We start from the raw sequence: 22,940 nt of genomic DNA, 5'->3' as shown, positions 1-22,940 counted from the left end.
ATGGTCTGAGCATCAAAGACAGAGAGGAACTGTGTTTGCATGTTTGGCACACAAACTAATGAGGAAAGTCAATTGGCCCTTTGTCTTGAGGGTCTGAAGAGCTGCGCTCTAATGTTTGGTTTCTTGGTTGGCACTTGTTCAAGTAATCGCTCATGGCCTGACAAAGCAGCACTTGTGTTTTATTAGTGGCCATGCTGAACTCTCCTGCCTGGGCTGTGTTGTCTCTCAATAGAAGGTTGCACCAAAGGGCATCCTTATTTGAAAACCACTAAATCAGAGCATGATGATCTTTGCCCAGCAAATGTAACTAAGACAACAACAGAAGTGTTTATAGCAGCTCCCTTTTTGCTGAAAAAAGAGGTGGGGAGCAACTGCTATGATGATCTGTGAATGAAAATTTGCAACACAGTGAGGGAAGGAGCAGCCAAACTTGGGGGAATGTTCATTGAGCAATCTCTTAGAACACAAAATATATAAAAATAATATTATTCATGTTAGCTAGTAATCAGTTTATTGCTACAATACTATTCCTATTAGAAGGCTAAGTAAGTACACTTTTCACGAGTTCCAGACTATCTGTCATCCAGGCAGGAATCTTACACCTATTCAGCAAACCAAAGAAGGCTATAGCCTGAGTACTCATTCCATTGAGAGTTAGAAGTAAAGCTTTAAGCAACATTTTTGCCTAACCACCATGTAGAAATCATTTTTTTTAAAAAAAAAGATCAGTTACCAGCATCTCCCAGCACAGTGGCCATCCTGGCTGGGTAGTTCTGGGATTTGTAATATAAAGCAACGTTCCCCCCAAATATTACCTTATTTTGAACTATTTTAGACTGATCTACCATTATTCAACTGTATATATTTATATGTCGGTGACATACACAATTGCCAGGCTGCTCGTCATAGACTGCTAGCACACTTTTAAAGATCAGTATTTCTTTATATTAAAAGCATCCTGCTCACTTTTTATTGTTTTCCTGCTCAATATGGCAGAGAGACTGATAATTTGCCCTCAGTTATCTTTTTGTTTGTTGTTTGTAGTGGGTGCATTAGGATGTTCTCCATTGTTGTTTTTCAAAAAATAAATGGAGATGTGTCAAAATCAGGTGATAATTTAGCCTGGATACACTCAAGCAACAAAAATGACAGTGAACAATTAACCACTAATTCCTGGTCCTAAGGAGGAGAAAACAGTACATGGGGAGGACGATCAAAGGTAAATGTTTAATTAGCATCAACGGGTATCTTCACTGAATAAAATGTAAGAAACAGAACTTAGAAAAGTTTCCTTGACGAGAATCTTGTTGGTGTTTCATGCTTAGTGGAGCATTTTGTTCCATTGATATAGTTATTGCAGGAGAATAGCACAGTATGAGAGAGGGGAGGAGAGAGTGTCACCATTTGGCTTGACAGCACTACGTGTGAAAAAGATCTTGGAGTCTTCATGGACAACAAGTTGAACATGAGACAACAGTGTGATGCAGCAGTTTAAAAAGCCAACAGGATTTTGAGCTGAATCAAAAGGAGTATAGTATCTAGATCGAGGAAAGTCATGATGCCTCTCTATCCTGCTTTGGTTAGACCTCACCTGCAATGCTGTATCCAGTTTGAACCACAGTTCAAAAAAGATATTGGCAAGCTGGAAGGTGTCCAGAGGAAGGTAACTAAAATGTTCAAGGGCATGGAGATGATGTTCTATGAGGACCATCTTTAAAAACTGGGTATATTTAGCCTGCAGAAGAGAAGGTAAAGAGGAGACATGATAGCCATGTATAAATATGTGATAGCCATGTATAAATATACCATAAAGAAGAAGGAGCAGCTTGTTTTCTGCTGCCTTGGAAACTAGGACTCTGAGCAATGGGTTTAAATTATTATTATTATTATTATTATTATTATTATTATTATTATTATATAACTTGTGATATCTTCCCAAAGATTCCAGGCAAGGAGATTCCACCGGAACACTAGGAACAACTTCCTGACAGTAAGAACTATTCAGCAGTGGAACTCTCTACCTAGGAGCGTGGTCCAAGCTCCTTCCTTGGAAGCTTTTAAACAGAGACTGAGTGGCCATCTCTCAGGGGCACTTTGATTGTGCTTCTCCTGCATGGCAGGGGGTTGAACTAGATGATCCATGTGGTCTCTCCCAACTTTATTATTCTATGATTCTATGAAGATAAAGCTGCCCTCCCAGTTCATGAGCAACTCATTACTGTTCTGTTGCTGCTGTCTACTGTAGGATAAGTAACACTTGCCAACAGGTCTAAAAAGTAACATTGCCAAGTTTTTATTATGTACAGACATTATATCATTGGTCACAAGGAATGATATTACTGGATAATATTGAGCTACATTAAGTTCATGAGCAGAACTCTGTGTCATTCCAGATTGTGGAAAACCAATGCTTCAGCCATGCTAGAGGACACTGGTAGAGGAGCAACCCAGATGGGCCCCCTTTCATTCAGAATTAAGCTATTATCACCTAGCTAACTACATCATATTGACAGCAGAGCAATTTCCCTGCTTCTTAGGTGGAAACCTTGCACATGCCATGTGAGTGGGAGAGACTGGCAATTGATTATATTTGGCATCAATTCAGCATCTATATTCACTGGCTACAAAACTGTAAAAACGCAAAAGAAGTAGACTTAATAACAGTGATTTTCTCCCTGTGATTTCTGTTCTTAATTATACATGACACAATTGCAGAAAAATAAAGTTTCTCAGCAATAAGAAGTAAAATGCAAAAAGACATGTGCACTGTGCTTGAGATTATTTTAAAAGCAAGAGGAAGAAATCAAATCTGAATTAGAAATCAAGGCCATGCAGTCATAATAACGGTGTATTTCTCAAAGGTGAATAGAGATGTGTGGGCACAGGTTACAGTTCCAATGCAACCTGAGATTTGGACAATCTGCTGGGTATAGCCAATATGTTGATTTATGGCTTGAAAACACAAGAATACAGTTGTATTGTCTCACAACTTTTATGAAAAATATTCCCAGGGCAGCAAATATTAATACATTGGTTGGAATCCTGCTGCAAACTTATTTCTTCACAAGTGGGTTTTCATTTTCAGGAATTAGAATTTGGTAGGAGTGTGTGAGATGCCCAAAAAACATGCTGTTTTCAGTTCCATTTTCAGGTGCCCCCCCCCCCCCCAAATTCCATTTACAGGGAAATTCCTGAAATCAGGAGGAGAAAAATACCATTCCTTGATATGATACGACAGATGGAAGTTCTGTTTACATTTTGGGAAGATCAGGACCACTGGCAACAATGGGGGATCTTGCAAGACTCCTCTTTCCATCATTGTTATGGCTATTGGGACAAAAATGGCCACACTTGGAGGACACATTTACAACTGCAAGTCCCCCAAATTTCAGAAGATTTGGATCATCCACTGATTTTAGGACATTTTAAAAGTTTCTACAAATAAAGTCAGAAGGCTGCTAGACTGGTGAAGGAGTACACACAAGTCAGAAGGCAGGGCTGGTGAGGGAATAGCAGAGAGTCAAAGAGGTGAATGAGAAGAAAGGGCTTTTTTAAATTTTAAAATATTTGGGTGGGGAGAGGTAGCTGCTGGTGCAGGACAGAGTACTGAAGCCAAAAGGTAGGGCTGGGGAGTGATTGGAATTGAAATAATAGTCTTCTTGTGGGGACTCAAGGGAGTCAGGCTATCCCTTCCTTCCCTAAACACTCAGTCAAGTTAAAGTAAAAATGCCCTTTTAAAACTCACAGCCCCCCCCCCCCCAAAGTACACCTACCCATACCTCCCTAGCAAAACCAGTAAAATAAAATAAGGATTATATTAACTAAGAAAAATTAATGATATAATGTAGAAGAAAAAGATTGGCATTCTCAAAGTGATCCTAAGCAGTGACAGCAGTAAGATAGAACATGGATCTAGCTAGAACATGATCTCTCTCTCTCTAAAACAACAGGACACCACAGAAAAATGGAGGAGCTCATCCTAGTATATATAGATCAACTTTGAAAAAAGACACATGATCCACTTTTTTCTTCTGATTGGCTCTGGCAAAGCTAATAGGGAAAACACTTGTGTACAGCTGCTCTTGTCAATCACAGAGCAGCCGAATTTCCCAAACGTAGCCGAAAGATCCGCTGTCATGTGGTTCACTTCAGCTGAGTCTTCAGCTGCCCCTGCCTGGTCCATTTTCAGCAGCCTGGCTGCCAGATCACCGATTTCCCCTGAATCCCAAATTGCAAAAAGAATCATGCAATCCCCTAGAATTTGGTCATTTCCTTAATGTCCTGTCTCATAAGACAATGCTTTTATGTTACTATATAGGGGAGTCAGAAAATGACAGAAAATGACCAGTCCACCATGGATCCTGCTGTGCATCTTTGCAATTCACTAACAGGGTTTCCAAGCACCTCTGCTGCACAGCTAAGTACATGTAAAAAAGTTGCATAACATAAATCATTAGAAAGGATTCTGGCCATTAAACATGATTTATCAGTAAAAAGCCAGAAATCTAAGAAAACAATGATGATAACTCAGCAACATCCTGAAAAGAAAAGAAAAACTGGAAGTTAGATAACTCAACTCAAAAGGCTTGAGAAAACTCAAAATGACTTTTCCTAGGTGCAAAAAAGATGCATGAGTGAGCCACCAGCAAGCCAATGGACATTTTCCCATTGTACAGGTTCCACAGATAAAAAGGGGCCCACAAATACTCAGAGGAAAGCATCTGATAAATAATTTGAAAGTGAATGCACAGGCAGAGCTCATGCAGAGAAAGAAAGTATTTACATAAATGAGTCCAAAAGTCATTCTTGGGCAATTTGTAATAGATTTCAAGCATGTTTGTTTGGATGTCCTATACAGTGCCTGCGCAGCCTACTTGTCTGAACTTATCTCCCTCTACGATCCACCTCAGAGTTTAAGATCATCCAGTGATGCCCTGCTCTTGATCCTGCCTCCTTCGCAAGTGTGATTGGTGGGGACAAGGCATAGGGCCTTCTTGGTGGTGGCCCCTGTCTGTGGAATACACTCCCCAGTGAAATTAGGTTGGCTCCATCTCTCCTTTCCTTTAGGAAAAATCTCAAAACATTATTTTGGGACCAGGCATTTGGGTAGCAGGCTTAGCAGTAACCACAATGATTCTTGAGAATTGATAATGGACTGGCTTTGAACTGAAACTCTGAATGCTGAATTGGGTTTGAATGGGGCTATATTGTTGTTAGTAATGTTAGCAATGTTTTAAATGGATATTTGTAATTTAATGTTTTAACTAAAGTTTATTTTGTGATATATTGCTTTGTCTGTATGTATTGGCATCTAATTGTTGCCAGTTGAAAGCCGCCCTGAGTCCACCTCCTCTTGAATTTATATACAAGGGTATATAAATTCCTGTGTTGGAATGTATTCCAATAACAGGTTTGACAGAATCCACAACTATTCCAGTAAAGTAGGTTTGGATTCTGACAAAGTTTTCCGTCCTCTCCTTGAAGTGGTCTGCCTGATATAGGGCAATTCTCCCCTCTTCTAACTAGTCATTACCCAACACACATTTTTATGGGTTCACTCCATGGGAAGATTTTTCAAAAGTGTAAGTGAGGAGGAAGGTTGCTATACCACTCAGTATGCATTAGCCAGCATTTCAGACGGATTTCAACCCAGTTGTAACATTAAGGCATAGAGGACAATTTATGCAAGACAACTTGCACCACAAATTTGGGCTACAGGATCTGAACTTTAATGTAACCTGAGATGAATTATCTGCAAAGCAACTAACAGGCAGAATAAGTTGCAAATGTATTTTTGTACAAAAAGTAAGTCAAAATATGCCCCAAGCCATATGGCTGATTATGTTTTTCGCTGGCCATATGGCTTCCTCACTTTTTTTATCAGCACAGATACTATCCTTCAATCGTTTCGTTCATTTTCAAGATTAATTCCATTACATTTTAGTGAGGTGGATAAATATTTCAGTGTTTAGACTAAACCAAAAATATAATATAATTTAATAGTGCATCAAATGTATGTTTAGAGCATATTGATGGAAATTGGTCAATTATGTTTAAATAAACATATTTCTTGGTTTGCATTAAAGCAGGCTTTTAACAGAGCCATGATGGGGTCAATAAGGACTTTACTGTATATATTACCAAAATTTATGTGCAACTTGACAAGAGTTTAAAAACATGTATATTTGTCTGTAAACCTGTTTTTAGTGAACGACTGAAATACATTCATTTGCAATCATAATGAATATGACAGCAAGGATTGTACAAGTGCAAGAAGAAATGGCCATTTACCATAGAGACAGACATGATAGCCATGTATAAATATGTGAGAGGAAGTCACAGGGATGAGGAAGCAAGCTTGTTTTCTGTTTTCCTGGAGACTAGGACATGGAACAATGGCTTCAAACTACAAGGGACTCCATCTGAACATTAGGAAGAACTTCCTGACTGTGAGAGCTGTTCAGCAGTGGAACTCTCTGCCCTGGAGTGTGGAGGAGGCTCCTTCTTTGGAGGCTTTTAAACAGAGGCTGGATGGCCATCTATCAGGAGTGCTTTGAATGCAATATTCCTGCTTCTTGGCAGGGGGTTGGACTGGATAGCCCATGAGGTCTCTTCCAACTCTATGATTCTATGATTCCATGATTCTATGCAGTGATGGCTTCAGTCTCACTTTATCTTACTGGGATTCACTATGCAGAATGGCATAGTGAATCCCAGATTGTTTCCTAGCTATGTAGGATTAATTTTTAGAAGTCAGATTTACTTAGCAAACATATTCTGTGGCCCTGTGTCATTTCACTACATGTTTTCATGTCTTTAAGAAGCCATATTCCATAAACAAATGCCCTTGGAATAGCCATTTCATGACTTACTGTTCAGTCCTTTCACATGCCATTGTACCAGGTCTTTCAGAAAATGGTTTTAGAAATTGTTTCACAAGTGATTTAACTGTTAATTCTAACTAAATTACACCTGGTGTACATGGGCTTGTCCTAATATAACATTCACTGCTGCAGAAGTTAGTTTCTTCACTAACATAACATTCAGTACAGAGTGAAGGTGGGAATTGTCTCACAATACTGAAAGTGGGTGGGAGACAAAGTTTTCTCTTTGATAGTGGTAAGCTTCTTTGTAGTTCCATATAAATGCTGTAAATTCAATAAATAAATAAATAAATAGTTGAGCTTCAACACAGAAATGGGTCATATTTTGTTTCTAATCTTACATTTTCTTCTCTTTTGTCTACATACTTTAACATACACCAAACCAAACAGAGAAGATGGTATTCTGTTAGTGAATTAAGATGGTATAAATCAGACTTATGCCATGATAAGTCATTTAATGAGTTAGTACATGGCCATTATGTTAGGCTATTAGTTGTTGTCATTGGTTATGTTTTTATGATGTTTTGTATTTGTAATTTTTATTGTGTTATATTGTAATCTCTGTTTGACCAGGCTTGTCCCCATGTAAGCAGCCATTATTATTATTATTATTATTATTATTATTATTATTATTATTTGATATTAGTACACAGCAAACAAGATAATTATGCTGGCTGTTCTATTGGATCACATGTCAGGCCCTTCTCAAGTGTTGTTTATATTACTATTATTATTATTATTATTTATTCTGACACAAAAACACAATATTTCACAGCAAACAAGATGTATATGCTGGATTTTATATCACAATATCACAAATCAAACACTTCCCAAGTGTTTAGGACTATGTGATGTATTTTTGAATGATGTGCGCAGATCCAAGTAAGGTGACCTTTTGCAGTTGACAGACGATGATTTTGTCAATGTTTATTGTTTCCAAATGCCTGCTGAGATCTTTTGGCGCAGCACCCAGTGTGCCGATGACCACTGGGACCACCTGTACTGGTTTATGCCAGAGCCTTTTCGGTTCGATTTTGAGGTCCTGATAATGGCTGAGTTTTTCCTGTTGTGTTTCCTCAATGGGACTGTCATCTGGTATGGTGACATCAATAATCCAAACTTTTTTCTTTTCCACAATTGTGGTATCTGGTGTATCATGATCCAAAACTTTGTCAGTCTGGATTTGAAAGTCACACAGTATTTTTGTGTGTTCATTTTACACTACCTTTGCAGGTTTATGATCCTACCAGTTCTTTACTACTGGCAGGTGGTACTTGTGACATAAGTTCCAATTAATCATTTGGGCCACAGAGTTGTGCCTCTGGTTGTAGTCTGTCTGTGTGATTATTATTATTATTATTATTATTATTATTATTAGTCATTTTGGTGGCTGGAATTCTGTACTGACCATACAATGACCAAAATCTCCCCTAAAATTCATCTTCTAAGCAGAGCAGACCTCCAACCTCCAAAAGATGGTCTTTTTAATGCTGTCACATTGGGGGTGTTCAAAACATCTCTTGCAGTTGGACATGCTGCATGAATATAATCAATAGAGACAATAAAAGAAGAATCTTTGTTGCAATGTATCCAGCTACAAGAAAATGACTTAACCCCTCATATAGGATGAGAATGTGCTGGGCATATTGGGTGAACTTTTGCAGAGTAGCATCAGGATATCTAGCTATGGAGACATGCTCCAAGTCCAAATGTCAGCCAGTTTTTAATGGCTAACAATATGCATGGGATAAAAAGCAGAGATTTCAAAAGGTAGAGTTCATTTTTGTCAGAATCAAAATAAAAAAATTACTTCAGAAAAAAGAGGGAAATCCTGAATGGCAAGTATGAAAACGGTCTAGGCAAAAGATAATTGTTTGTTCCACCAGTTTATGAAATGATGAAATTGATATTATTAAGCATTGTTTGTTCACTCTGTTTGTGCAAGGATTTAAGAAGAGTTCCATTCATTAGAGCCCACTGCAGGGTATGTCTTCTAAAATAATTAGGCGCAAGGATGATAGATGAAATATCACTTCTCCAGTTAATTCGTAACATTTTCCAGTGTCCCACAGAGATGTAAGTAAGATAATGCAAATGTACTAGAATACCAAGCCTGAATGCAGCACTGAAAAAGAACGTCCTGTAAGTTCAAATAAGCCAACTAATTTCTAGTCAAACAAGGTAATTTCCAGCCAGATTCTTCTGATGTTTTTCTCTGTTTGTAATTTGCATAATTAAATAGCTCGGTGTTTCAAAGCAGACACAGTAGTAAGGTCAGAGGGTTATATGTTAAATAGCAACAACCTCTTTTTTATATAAAAGCAGCAGCAGCAGCTGATCTCTTGTCACATAATTTTCTCCTTCTCTCCTTCTCTCTCTCTTTCTCTTTGGGGTGAGGGATCATAGACATTTTACTTTGGCAGGGGAGCAGTAGGCCTTTGTGCGCTCGCAAGCAATCCAGGATCACAGATGTCCTTGATTATTGAGAAATCTCTTTTCATGATTTCTTCTTCCCTCCCTCCCCAAACAGCAGGTCATCATTTTGACATGAACATCTCTTTTTAAGAGCTACAACATTGTGTCTTTAAAGGATGTAAAGTACAGAAGAAAATAAGGGGGAAAAACAGGTCACACATTGAATTTTTAAGGCTAAAATTTAAAAATTAAGGATGGATACTCCAGTGATCTTAAAAGTGATTTGAAACCAACTGGTTCATACAGATTTCAGATGTTGTTTGTGCTGCTTTTCTTCACACGAAGATCAGCTATAACAGATGACATAAAGGGCACTGCAGGGCTGTCAGGTTGTTATCCATATTTTTCTTTTCTTTTTCTTTTTCTTTTGGCTACACAAAAGGAGGAAGCATTCTTTCGTAGGAACAAAATCACATTTACAGAAGGAGTCCTTCTAGAAATGGAAAGGGTCCTTCTGGTCTCTTGTTCTACTCTAGTTTCATTTATTTATTCCATTTATTTAGTTCAGCTGAGAGTGGCTTGTAGCTCTAGAACCATATGCTGAGACTGAGCATTTTTTCTTTGTTTAGAGAATTCTCCATATATCATGGCCAGTAACCATACTGGCCATGACATTCTAGAAACGATAGACCAAAAAAGCAACACTTTCTAATTCTGGCTGCTTGAGCATCTCAGCCTGATCTAATTTGTCCTTCTATCAGACTTCAATAGCTTTCCATAAGTGACCAAGCGACTGTAAGAGTCACTGTCTTTCCCCACTCCTTTGGTGACTATTGACTTCCATATAAGGTGATTACTCTTGAATTAAGCTCAGAGTTAAAGTTAAAGTTCAGAGTAGAACACAGAGTCAATTCATTGCCCCAATTACATAGAGTCACCATCTGCCATTACTGTATCCCAGTAGCTTTCTAGGAGGAAGAAGAGAGGACATCATCAGAGAAAGACAAAAGAGATCACAAGAGAGACACAGGAAAAGTGAGCATGATTTCTTTGGGCTCTAGTCCCATTGGCACCTGGCTATAGCTCCACATACTTGTCAAATTCTGTCCCCATGCAAAATGTGGACCCTGACCAAAAAAAATTGTTGCCTGCTAAGAGGAACAGCAAATACATCACACTATTTTAGATCCAGATGTTGTGATATTTAGAGGACATCAATAGCAAAAGATGATGCTCTGTATTTATTTGCAGTATTCTCACTCCTGTTCATGTGCACCATGTATAGGGCATTATCTTGGATTTTAATGAGTTTAATTAGTTCATTAATCTGTCTGCACTTTGTATACCTTTTACCACTGAACTACTTGGGTCTTTGGGCTGTAGTAAAGTTTTGATTGATTGAACAGAAAAAGATTTTCACAATTGACTCACAGGCAGTTATAAAACTATGCCTTCATCAGCATAGGCCACTTAATCCAGGGCTATTCTAAAGCAGATCAAATGTGTTTTGGACTGACCCTGGAGGTGTGCATGCACACACTTTGTACATAACTTGTAGTGACAGCGGTGGGGTGAAATACAACCAGTCTGAGGCCACTAAGGCCCAGTTTGATGGTCGCCTTACCATCAATGACATCATCACCACTGCCCGGTGGCTACAAAGCTCCAAAACCTCCTGATCATTGAGGGTACCTTGTGCTGGTATCACCAATCCCTCCTCCTTCTCCCTGGCCAAAAAAGCAACTCTGCTGATGTCAGCACAGGACACTGGTTCTGTGACCAGCTGACAGCAGTGATAATGATGAAATGGGCTCAGTCCATTCTTGTTTCCTTGTGCTAATGAGCAAAGAGGATAAGGATGACTCATGTGGACAGCAGACCAATCTGCTTCACAGACAGTCTCACTGTCCATACTGGAGTGAAGCTCTCCTGACTTTTCATAATGCAGGACTAAACCAGGTTTACTCAGAAATAAGCACTGGATGTGACAGAACATCATGAAGACAGCCAAGAGCAACTGTACAGAGACTGTGGGCTATTAAACCATGCAGACAAGCCCAATGATTTGTCTATTCCATGGCTGCATCTTATGGAATCCTGAGGTCTGTAGTTTGATGAGGAACTATGGCTGGCTGATAACTCTGTCTAATCATCCCTAAACTTCAAAAGCCATAGAAGGGAAGCATAGCTGCTAAAATGGAATGATACTACTTTAATGGTGCAGTGTTAAAGGGCCCTGGTTGCCTTCCCAGTTCCCAGTCAGCTCAGGAGTAAACGAGGTCACTAGCAGATAAGCGGAGATTAAGCCTGTTTAGACCTCTGGCTGATGGTGGGAAGTTTTTGAGCAGATGGCCAGTACATGAGGACATGAAATCAGGAATATAGTAACAGTCTAGGGACTGAGGCAGCACCCATGGAGGCAAAACTGAGGACATTGGTACATTTGCTTCTTTTCTTCATGAACACATGCGTGTGAATAATGCCTTCTTGGATAATATAAGGGACTGGTCAATTCTTACGATTTATTATTATTATTATTATTATTATTATTATTATTATTATTATTATTATTTGATACACAACAAGATTCGTACACAGCAAATAAGATCACTATGCTGGCTTTTGATCACACGTCGGACACTTCCCACGTCTCTAGGACTGTGTGATGTATCAGCGAATAATATGTGAAGATCAGAATTGTTGTTGTTGTTGTTGTTGTTGTTGTTGTTGTTGCTGCTGCTGCTGCTGCTGTTGTTGTTGTTGTTGTTGTTATTATTATTATTATTTTACTGACACAAAAACATAGCATCTCACAGCAAACGAGATATATATGCTGGATTTCGTATCACAAAATCACAAGTTGAAAACTTCCCAAGTGTTTAGGACTGTGTGATGTATTTTCGAATGATGCACGCAGATCCAAGTAAGGTGGTCTATTGCAGTTGACGGATTGTGATTTTGTCAATGTTTATTGTTTTCAAATGCTAGCTGAGATCTTTTGGCATGGCACCCAGTGTGCCAATTACCACTAGGACCACGTGAGCCTTTGCCGTTCGATTTTAAGGTCCTGATAACGAATGAGTTTTTCTTGTTGTTTTTTTGTCAATTTGACTGTCACCTGGTATGGCAACATATGGTATGGTGTGGTATTATTATTATTATTATTATTATTATTATTATGTTTCTCTACACAAGGAAAATCAAAGCAGCTAACATTACAATATAATTTAAAATGCATAAATATTAAAACAGTATTAAACACAATTCATTTTAAATTCCTTGCACATAGGCAGCTGGTAAACTGGCTGTGTTTTCTGGGAGTTGTAGGCCAAAACATCTGGGGACCCACAGGTTGATAGTCACTGCTCTAGAGCCTAGCTTCCCATTGAGTCTTTGAAGCCCTGGCACTCTGAGAAGACTGCCTTGGCATATCACCTGTGATTTTTTTTCTTTATCACCACCTCCTACACCAATGTACTTTAATGGCAAATAAGATTATGAGTGTTGCAGTCTTAGAGTTTTAAAGTGGAAAGCATACTTTCAAATTTCAGCTTCCCTTGACACATTAAGACACCCTGTCAAAAATGTCCAGAGTTATTTTGTTTTACTTAATCAAGAGCATAAATTAGTAGTTTCACTCATGTTTTCCATTTTCAGTAGGGTTTTAAAACACAAAAACCATTGTGGGTTTTTTTTTAAAAAAAATAGGTATTTGATGTGTATTTTATTCATAGGATCGTGTTATATGAATGAAAACAATGTGGGGTTTTTTTGCATAAATTAAACTTTCAGAAAAAAATCCCAAAATATACATTTAAAAAGCCACAGACCATTTTTTTTACATGTACACAAATTCTTGTAGTATTGCCTGTGGGTAATGGAGACAAACTTTTTGAATATTTCAGTATCACATGTAATCATGAAAAAAAAAGGTGAATAGTTACGTTTATGCAAGTTCTGGTTGTTTTCTACACTTGAAATACTTGTGGCCCTGGGGCTATAGTGGCATTTTTTTCTTCATAGAATCATTGAGTTGGAAGAGATTTCATGGTCCATCCAGTCCAACCCCCTGCTAAGAAGCAGGAAAATCGCATTCAAAGCACCCCTGTCAGATGGCCATCCAGCCTCTGTTTAAAAGCCTATCTCAAGTGAGATAAATTTCATATTTCTGGTCCTTTTGCAAAAAGACCAGGTGGCTGTATGGTCATCAGTTCAGATAAAGGATCCCAGACAAGGCTTATACCTTTCTGTGGGAGGATCATAGTGGAAAAGGCATTTTGCTGAGACTGTGAACATGGGAGGAAAGAACAAGTACTCATCCCAAGGGGACCTACTGCTTCTTTATGAGAGAGAAATTTACTTTTGTGGTCATCTAACACAAGAAGGGAGATGTGACAGCATCTAGACTTTATGTCCATCATGGCCTGGCTCATATATTCCCCAATAACAACATGGTCTTGGTTATGTGAGCCAGGCCATGTGTTCTCTAATTTTTTGACAGCACCCATCATCCTAGACAGGCATGTAGCCCGGGGGGGGGGGCTTCAGGGGCTTCAGCCCCCCCCTCCCCCAAATTCTCATGGTGGTTTGTGAAAAGGCCTTACTGGTGCATTATTTAAACTGTTATGTTTATTCATATCATGATCTGATCACCATACTCAATATATCCCATATGCAAGGGGGTATTGGGGTAACGATACAAAAGGTTTGCTAGGGTAGACCCTCTTTTACTCAGACTCAGCCCCCCCTCCCCCGAATCGAAATCCTGGCTACGGGCCTGATCCTAGACATTACAGAAATCAGTCCCAGGTGTTACAATAAACAAAGTTTCAAGGAAAAACTTCTCAAAATCTAAACAAAAGCACACAGTGTGTTTTGAAAGTACTATAGGTTTGCTGAGCCATTGAGGCCTACTATGTGGTCATGTTTCTAATATTTGTAAATTGGTCTGAATCACATTCTGGGGAAATGGGGCATAAATTCATCAACCGATCGATCAATTCATCGATCAATCAATATTTTCATGTGTATATATACACAACCACACACATTACATTTTTTAAAGCTCTTTTACATGGCAAGCATTTTTCTGGGCAGCTTAAAACAAAGAACACACAATAGCAACATCATTCTTTCAATTATGAGCAAAGCTAACAAATAATGATGTGAAGATCTGGGTAACAAAACTTTTGAATGCTAAATCCAGAAGGAAAAGGTTTCTTCCTCCGCATCTTGATTCTTCTCTGTTGTCCTCTCCTGTTCATGATGCTGTCATGTTTATTGAGCAATTAGCATTAACCACTTTTTAAAAATAGTATTCCTCTCAGTATACAATTTTTTTTTTACACGTCAGCTATGTTTCTAACTATATTTTCTAATTAATTTTTATTGAATAGATATTTTCTAGATGTTTCTGTGATCTTTGGTCCATGGCTGACTTTATCCCTTTTTCTTAGCAGAGCTAGTCAAGGACTTGTCATCTTAGACTGAGCAGCAATGTTCCCCTCCTCATGACCAGGCAAATTGTATATCAAATGCTTAAAGGCAGACAAGGTATTTTAGAACATAGAGAAAATCATTCTTCAGGCTCCTCTCCCTTGTACCAAAAAGTTCAATAAAACATATCAAATAACTAACAATTTGGTTCTCTGTTGCAGTAGACACTTGCCTTACTCTGCCTAATGGAGCTGCCAGGTATGTGGGGCAAGTGTTTTGTTCATTTGTTTTTTATTTGAATCACACACTTTTTGAAACTGGTTGATGCTGACTATTTTGTGTTTTATGATATCACCAGAGACCATGCTTCATAACATCAACCTCGTAACATCCTCAGGAGCTTCTAACATCACAAGCTACACCACACATCATGATAAAACTATGGATTTCTCTTTGAGGGGGCATGAGGAACCTGTCACCCCATGCCCCACATAGCCCAACTTATCTGGGACCCCATTCACTATTGCCCCAAAGAAAACATGGGAAGCTTCCTGTGTGGCTGCCAAGGTGGAGTGTGATATTTCCTCATTCCTTTCACCATAGAGCCCGGCTGGAAACACATGAGTGTTGTGTAATTAGCTCCGTGCTGAAAGGGGAGAACAAATGTTATACGATGGGCAAAGTAGCCCATATAGCTCAATGCTGAAGAATATTGGGATTTGTAGACTGTCAAGGCCCCAACACTCTTAGGCAGAGAAGATTAAAGACCTGCTAAAACTATAACTCCAAGGATTCCATAGCATTGAGTCACAACAGTTAAAGTGGTGTCAAACTCTGGTATTGCCCTTGAAATATTACAGTTTGGGATAGGCCTGACCTGGCAATCCTGGCAACCCTACTGCCTTATAATAAGAGTGGCTCAGATTCTCAACTCTGAATTATTTCACCAAATCCAAGCATTTCTATTTAGAAACCAATTCCAGAGTTGTGATTTCTAGCTGATTTCTAAATTTTTAAATAATTGTATGTTTAAATGTGACAGAAACCCGCATTCCAATCTGTAGTGTTGGAGTCCTTTTCGTGAAAGCTGCTGAATATAAGAGAGAGGAGGGGGAGAAGTAGAGAGAGATCTGTGGGGAGGAGGAGAGGAGGCAAAGATGATTTGATCATAGGAATGTCACTTTAGAAAGGTTGTCATGGCATTCCTGGAAAGCACAAAGATGTATGTATCTACATGAGCTAAAAGCTAAAAGGCCTTAATGCAATGAATATTGTGGCCTGCATCCATGAATAAAAGATAAATGCCAAATTCTGGGTGCAATTTTGCGTACCAATGTTTATTTGAAGGAAATTATGGTTTTGGCTGCCCTGTAGTTTCCCTTAATCTACTATATTATTTACTAGTTTGGGGAAAAGGGAGAAAAATGTGGCACCATTGCATTACTATATTTGTGTTACAGCGTTATCATCTGAAACAATGGAACAGAAAAATATCTGTACCCTTCCATTCAATGTTGGGAAGGAAAGTGTAGGTGAGACAGCTGTTTCATAGACAACAAATGATATATATTTTCTCCTTGCCACAAAGGGCCCTAGTGCAACTGAGAGATGCTGCTCCGAAGGCTGAATGAACAAGAAAACATGGAATCAGATTATCTGTTACAGACACATTTTGAAGTAACCCCCTCCCCAGTACTACTAATGAAGATCAAGGTGATCTGCCATGCTCAGAACTCAAGAAATACTAAGGAAGGGAGAAAGGTTTTTCTTTTGTTGTTTAAATGCACCAGAAGAACAGGAATGTAGTTCAAGAAGGCAATTTTTTTTTGTAAAAAAACACCAATGACAGCACATTATGGTGTGTGCAAACATGACATATTTAATTAATACTGCACTCTCTTTTTAGAAGTCATCTGAGATTTGAGATTGGATAATTACCTTTGAACAATGTACTGCCACTAAATTTCCCAGGTAAATGGTACCAGCACACATCACAAACAATTGCCATGTAGACTAGAACATTTGTAAATGTCAGGCCATAGAAAAACAAGGGGAGGAAAACCCCTGTTGTGGGTGTGGGTGTCTTGCTTTTCATTTGTATATACGTGCATGCGTGTTTCAAAAATAAGGACACATTTTGAATTCTTGGGGACAAGGCCAGGCCTGGGAGCCTCACACCTATACAGTAATCAAACATGATTAAAGGCAGAACAAACAAGCAAAACCAGCATTAAATAGATCATGGATTTGCTTGTGGGTCTGTAACAGATGCTTTGTTTATCCAGTTGCAAGTCTGTCAAAAAGAATCACTCCTCCTGTGATGCTGCTTATCGTGCTTTTAATTCTGCTCAGGCAGAACGGTTTGCCTAGAAAAAGCAATTTTTGGCCCCATTCTATCTGGCTGCTCAGAATTTTCAAAGCAGTAGAATGCGTGTGTGTGAATGTGTGTGTGTTTTAAAAAGCCCTTTTAATCAGATTACCCTTGGCGAATGTCCCAAACTCAGGCTGAAGTGCAGTGCTTGTGGTTTCTCAGCGGCTTACACTAAGCCTGCACCATGGAAATAATCTACTTTTAAAACCCAGGAAACAAATCAACTGCACTAAGGACATAAGTCACTGTCATTAAGGAATGATTAGGCTAAACATTTTTATACACTCGGTAGCCCAGCTTCATGTTGTGCACAGTATCTGCCCAGTTTTTTTTTGGGGGGGGGGGGGCAGAATGCACTGGTCAAATGGTTTTTATTTTGTTTGCTCGAATTCATGATACGAAAGGATAACTTTGATCTTTGAACAAATTCCTTTCTGTTTCCTTCTCTGTTTGAGGAAAATACAATCATATATACACACACACAAAGAGTGAATCACCATATCCATATATGAATTATTTTTGGCTACGTATTTACATTCCCTAGAAGCCATATCCATTCAAATTTGTTTTTAATTTTTATTTGATGCCCATTTGCTTTTATATACAGTTCAGGGAATCATATCTTGATTCTTTTTTTCTACAGTGAATTTCCATTCTATACTATGCCCTCACCTCTGTCAGCTACCACAGCGGCAATGACAATGGTTATCCTGAACTGTTTCCCCAGTTTTTTTATGTTTCTGATGGGGAAAGCTACCAAAAAGATGTATCTGCTCTGTGTATCTCGTCTAATGATGAGGCTAAAGCAACCTTCATGATTTTGTGCACAGATATCTCAGGAATCTGAATGTCAAACAATAATGAATGGCAAAAGACTTTATTTTCTTTCCTTCACAAGACTGACAAAGACAAGATACTCAACTGGAGCAGAGTGCCGGCCTGATCTTGAGTTTGGACATTCTGTGGAAGGGGCCATTTCTAATTTATGAGAGATGTCATTAATCCCCAGTTTGTCAGAACCTGCTTGACAATAATACATCATGACAGTTGAAGAATTAATATTTATTAAATGCCCTGCTCTTTGGATGTTACAGAACCATTCCCCATAAATGACAAATATCTTCTAAGTCATCTCTAGCGTAATGAACAAGAAAGAAACAAAGAATCCCAAACCTAGCCAACTCAGTGAAATACTAAAAGAGCTGCAGCAATATAGTTACTTGGTGTAATCCATGCAAAAGACTTTGTACGAGATGCGTATAAGATACTCTTCTTTCTAAGCATGTGTTTCTTGCACTCTTTCTATCCCTCCCAATTCTCCTTCTAAGCTCATAAATAATTCATAGGCTGATAAATATGCAATTTCAAAAAGTGCAGACACAGCAGCATGTGGAAGAAAAAAAAAAGGTTGATGCTTTTCACACAGAAGACCTGAACTGCACTTAACAGATGACACATTTTCTAGGATTCCAAAAGCTTTAATATCCATCTAAACAGACACACATCTCTGCTGCAGCCTTCTGCGTATTACACATACATACACAAGTGTATTCCTGGCCAGCTTCTTGCTTGACATGTTGTGAATTATATTTGCAAGCTGTATGTGTGGAGAGTCGGGTGGGTGCTACACACCTTTAAAATAAAAGAATGATCAAATCTCTACGAATGTTTTCAGTTCATTTCCAGAAAGAAACTGAGTTGAATGTTTCCGTTATATAAGCAAGTACATTATATAATGTAAACCATTCAGAATGTGGAAATACTATAAAGCTCTTTTTGTAGCACACACATTGTAGTAATAGCCATCAATTCAATCCTTCTTGAAACTTATTGCAGAATTTGCTGTAACAGGAAATACAGCATATAGCTTTGCTTCCTGCTTTCTAAAAGGTAAATGCCACTCAAATGGCTGGATTCTGGGGTGAGAAGGAGAGCAGCTAGCTTCCATTTTGTAAACTAATTGCTTGATTACAAAAGTGAATCAAAATGGTGGATCATCTCTTCCATCCTCAACCAGCTCAGTGCTTATATGACAGAAGAAAGGAGACAGCATTCAATGAATATTGGCACTTAAATCAACATAAATATAAAATTCTGTGTATATTTTTCTATTAACACATATATAATTGTGCATGCGAGAACACATAACAAGAAGAGATCCTACCCAAGTCTAGCATGGATATTGCTATTATAGGTTTGTTAACCGTTAAACATAAAAATGGTTCCATTCTGTGAAGGGTAACCTTTTGGACGAATACTTAAATTGGAAACACTGTGGGAAAGAAATAGACCACAGCATTTAATTTGGACCGGCTAGTTGGATGCCTATATATTCTCTACAATAATTTGAAATTTAATTAAACTACACTGTTGATGCCAGTCATCCCAGCACTGTTAAGATGATTAATTGCATGCTTAAATGAAATATAAAACTACCTTTAAAAAGTAACATCAGTGCAAAACCCTGACAAAGGCAACCTCTGATGTATTTGCAAACACAACACTACCTGGTTTTCATGTTACTGTTTGGAAAAGTGGTTTGCCTATGAAATACATGAAACATTTAAGAAAATCTTTGATACAGGATCCTAAATGCAAAGCAGTTTAAAGCAGTTTCCACATTTCCAGGCATATATCACATCTGACTTCCTATTCTGCAGAAGAGGGGTTTTTTTTTCTTCACAATTTGCATTGTCATCGTACAGAATGACCCTAAGACTGGTATACAAACAAGATCTGACACACTAAAATAGCGGGGCTCTCCTGTCACAGCAAAGCAGCTGGACTGTTATATATACCACTTTGTGTCTATTGTATTTCTACTCAGAGCAGCAGCGGGACAAAAGGCCTGACAGGCCAAAGCATGGATTGTCACCTTGATTTGTCCAGCCTAGCAGATATGCAGAAATGCATTATATTCTTCCACTTTTCAACACAGCTGAGAAGCAAATAAACTTAACAATGTTTACCAAATTATTCTAGCCAAGAAATGTTACACAGCTCCATTCAGAAGATAGAGGAATTTATAAACAGGTCCAGAAACATACCTCTAGAACTATCTATATTGTAGATTTTGGTCAAACCCAGAGCCTGGTGAGGAACCATTTCTGAATTCATTATAGAGTATTCTATTACTGATTTCTAGCCTTTGGGTTAGTGTTTTGGTGAACCGAGTTTGACTGTAAAGCAGAGAATTGTAGACACAGCCTTTTTGAGGCCTTCCTCAAACGTGTTTCCTAGAGAACAGATGTGCAAGGCTTTGTGCACAAACTGTATATAACATATACAGGGTTATGGATGCATAGTGACCCAGAAGCACTCCAAGTGGCCAGCTACTGATCAAAGGACATTTAAAATAATGCCAAGTTTTCAAACTTTATGTTTTTCAAAAAATGTTTTAAATACAGTACAAATGTACCCTTGGTCCGCTCCTGATACGATAAATAAATAAATAGTGACCCAATTTCCAGATAATGCTGTTTTCTCCCATACAACGCAAAGTTACACAGGCAGATGTATTTATACCCATTTTAGTCATCAATAGGCAAACCTATTTCCACAAGGGTACTATCCTTTCTAGACTGATATCTCAAGACTCTGCTTAGACAGGCTATTTACAATGTTGCCTCCAAAACAAAGGATGTTGAGCCCACATCAGTGGGCTGTAGTTATGCACATGTAATGGGCACTCTAGCTAAGCATTGAGAGAACAGAAAACCTGGCCAGTACAGTAATATGGGCTCAGCACTGCTTCTGTTTCACATGTGGCAGCCCCCATTCAAAAGGCTCGACTTCCATTTGCTTTGCTGTGTGAACACAACAGTGTGAAAAGGTTCATAGCAGTGTTCATCATAGAGATGGTGTGGCTCAGTAGGGTCCTGAGTGCAGTGGGCACTGTCGACTTTTAATGAATGGATTGCTTTATGGAGGTAAAGACAAAAAAAAGGTGATTGGGATGAATGTCTGTCTCCCATATTTTAGCCAAGTTACCAGAGCTGACAATGCTAAGCAATGCTTTAGTGGTGCATGTACCAGAAGAACACTGTTTGTGTAGCTCTTAAGTATTCAGTGGAGGGTTGTTGTTGATGCTGCTGTTTTCAAATGCACTGCACTCTTTTGTCTGTGCAAGACTGAATGTCCTACAGAAGAACAATAAATGCACAGAAAATGTGTTTTCCTCCTCAAATCAGAAGACTGCGTTTTAAAGAAGAAACATACATGTAAAAATACTAAGCTATTATTATAAGCAATTTTGCAAAAAGAAGAATTTTATCTTCATTATGATATAAAATTATATACATATCATAACATGTTTGCAAAATTTAACTGACATATGATTTTTAAAAGAGTTTCACATATGACTTTTCCTGTATAACTCTAAGGAATAATGCTAATAAAAACAAAATTAACAACAATCCTATTATATCCTATCACTCCCCAAAAGGAAACAAAAGTATTAAGCTATTCTGCCACTATGTTTTTAATAGCAGGTATTTTTTGAGGAAGGATTCCCAAATTTGCATATTATTTTGAAAACTTTTTTTCAATATACATTTTGAAATAGACAGGATTTTAAAAGCTCTGTTTGCACAGGTTTCATCTGTTCCTTTTATAATAGCATCTTTTAACAACTGTGCCTTTCATGCAGTTTAGTCACTTCTAAGAAAATATTTAGGGAATCATATCCCTACTATTCACACAAGTCAAATCGCTGAAATAAATGGGACTACACCAGAACAAGCAATTATTGAACTGCCACTCCAAGTGTATAAAATCTGACTTCCACTCGTTATTAGTAAGGCAAATTCTTCAATAAATAGAAGATATATGGAAATATGGAAACTGGGGAGAGGGGAATGAAGAATGTTCTGCTAATTTTCCAGGCTATATTTTTCTAAAATACATAAAACATTTACAACCAGCTGATTGTTAAATATTTGAATTTCACAATGAAAAACCCTATTGAACTTTTTTTGTTCTAGAATATAAAAAATAATAATTCTAACATTGGTTTCTAAAGAAATACCCTCTCAGAAAAAAAACATATGTGTGCATTTCTTTATTTATGAGCTAAGAATGATCAGAAGATGCACTGTTACACATTACAATAATGTGTCCATTTCCAAGCATGCAGTATTTCAAACAGGCATGGAATGCTAAGCATATGTAGCATTTGTCGAGTCGCAGCACTGAATTGTAAATTGAGTGATCTTGCAGATGTATATACATTCAGACCCTCCCTTCAATGAACCCCTTATTCTATTCACAGCAGTTAACATAGCCCCCCAAATCTTGCATGCTGCCCTGATGTATTTTGAAATCGTGCATGATGAGTTATAGCATGACAAATAAAAATAAAAGCTTACCCAGATATGGCATTGCTAACGTGTATGTCCATCAAAGAGCTATACATTCATGGTAAAGGCTTCCGCCCAAACAAAAGCCCTCCACTACCTTTGTTGGTGAACATGTTAAAAAGTGAAATGAAATAAACAACGCTTATTATTTGTTGAGAAGGATTGTTTAGGAAAACCGAAAAGCACCGAAAGAGCCATTTATTGTCCAAGGAGAAAATTGTACAGATTTGTCTTTCCTCTGAATTCTAGGCAGCCAACCATAATAGCTCTTTGACAGTTCACCTGACTGCAGCAGAAATGGGGGTGTGTGATGGTGATGGTGGATGACAGAAAGGGGCCATTTGAAGTACTATTATGCCGTTTACATAAGAAGATTTCAGCAGACTTCAGCTTCATCTAGTTATACCATCTACACTTTGGAGGATTTCTCTAATTTGTGTTGCTCACTAAAAGCAAGTAGTGCGAGGTGACTGGAGA

General features: G+C 38.2%; 1 long non-coding RNA gene across 1 annotated transcript in view; it reads right to left on the bottom strand.

Moving 5' to 3' along the window:
• LOC132774879 (uncharacterized) overlaps positions 1–22,667 on the bottom strand; it is a 140,595-nt gene extending 117,928 nt beyond the window's left edge. Inside the window, exon 1 of the long non-coding RNA XR_009631451.2 lies at positions 22,473–22,667. This is a non-coding gene — a long non-coding RNA (uncharacterized lncRNA). The remainder of the gene's footprint in view (positions 1–22,472) is intronic.
• Between the last annotated feature and the right edge of the window lie 273 nt (positions 22,668–22,940).

This window comes from Anolis sagrei, chromosome 4 (genome assembly GCF_037176765.1).
Source record: "Anolis sagrei isolate rAnoSag1 chromosome 4, rAnoSag1.mat, whole genome shotgun sequence".
In the NCBI taxonomy this organism is placed as follows: Eukaryota; Metazoa; Chordata; class Lepidosauria; order Squamata; family Dactyloidae; genus Anolis; species Anolis sagrei.
Note: the sequence above shows the minus strand (reverse complement) of the source record. Positions and strands in the feature narration are given on the sequence as shown.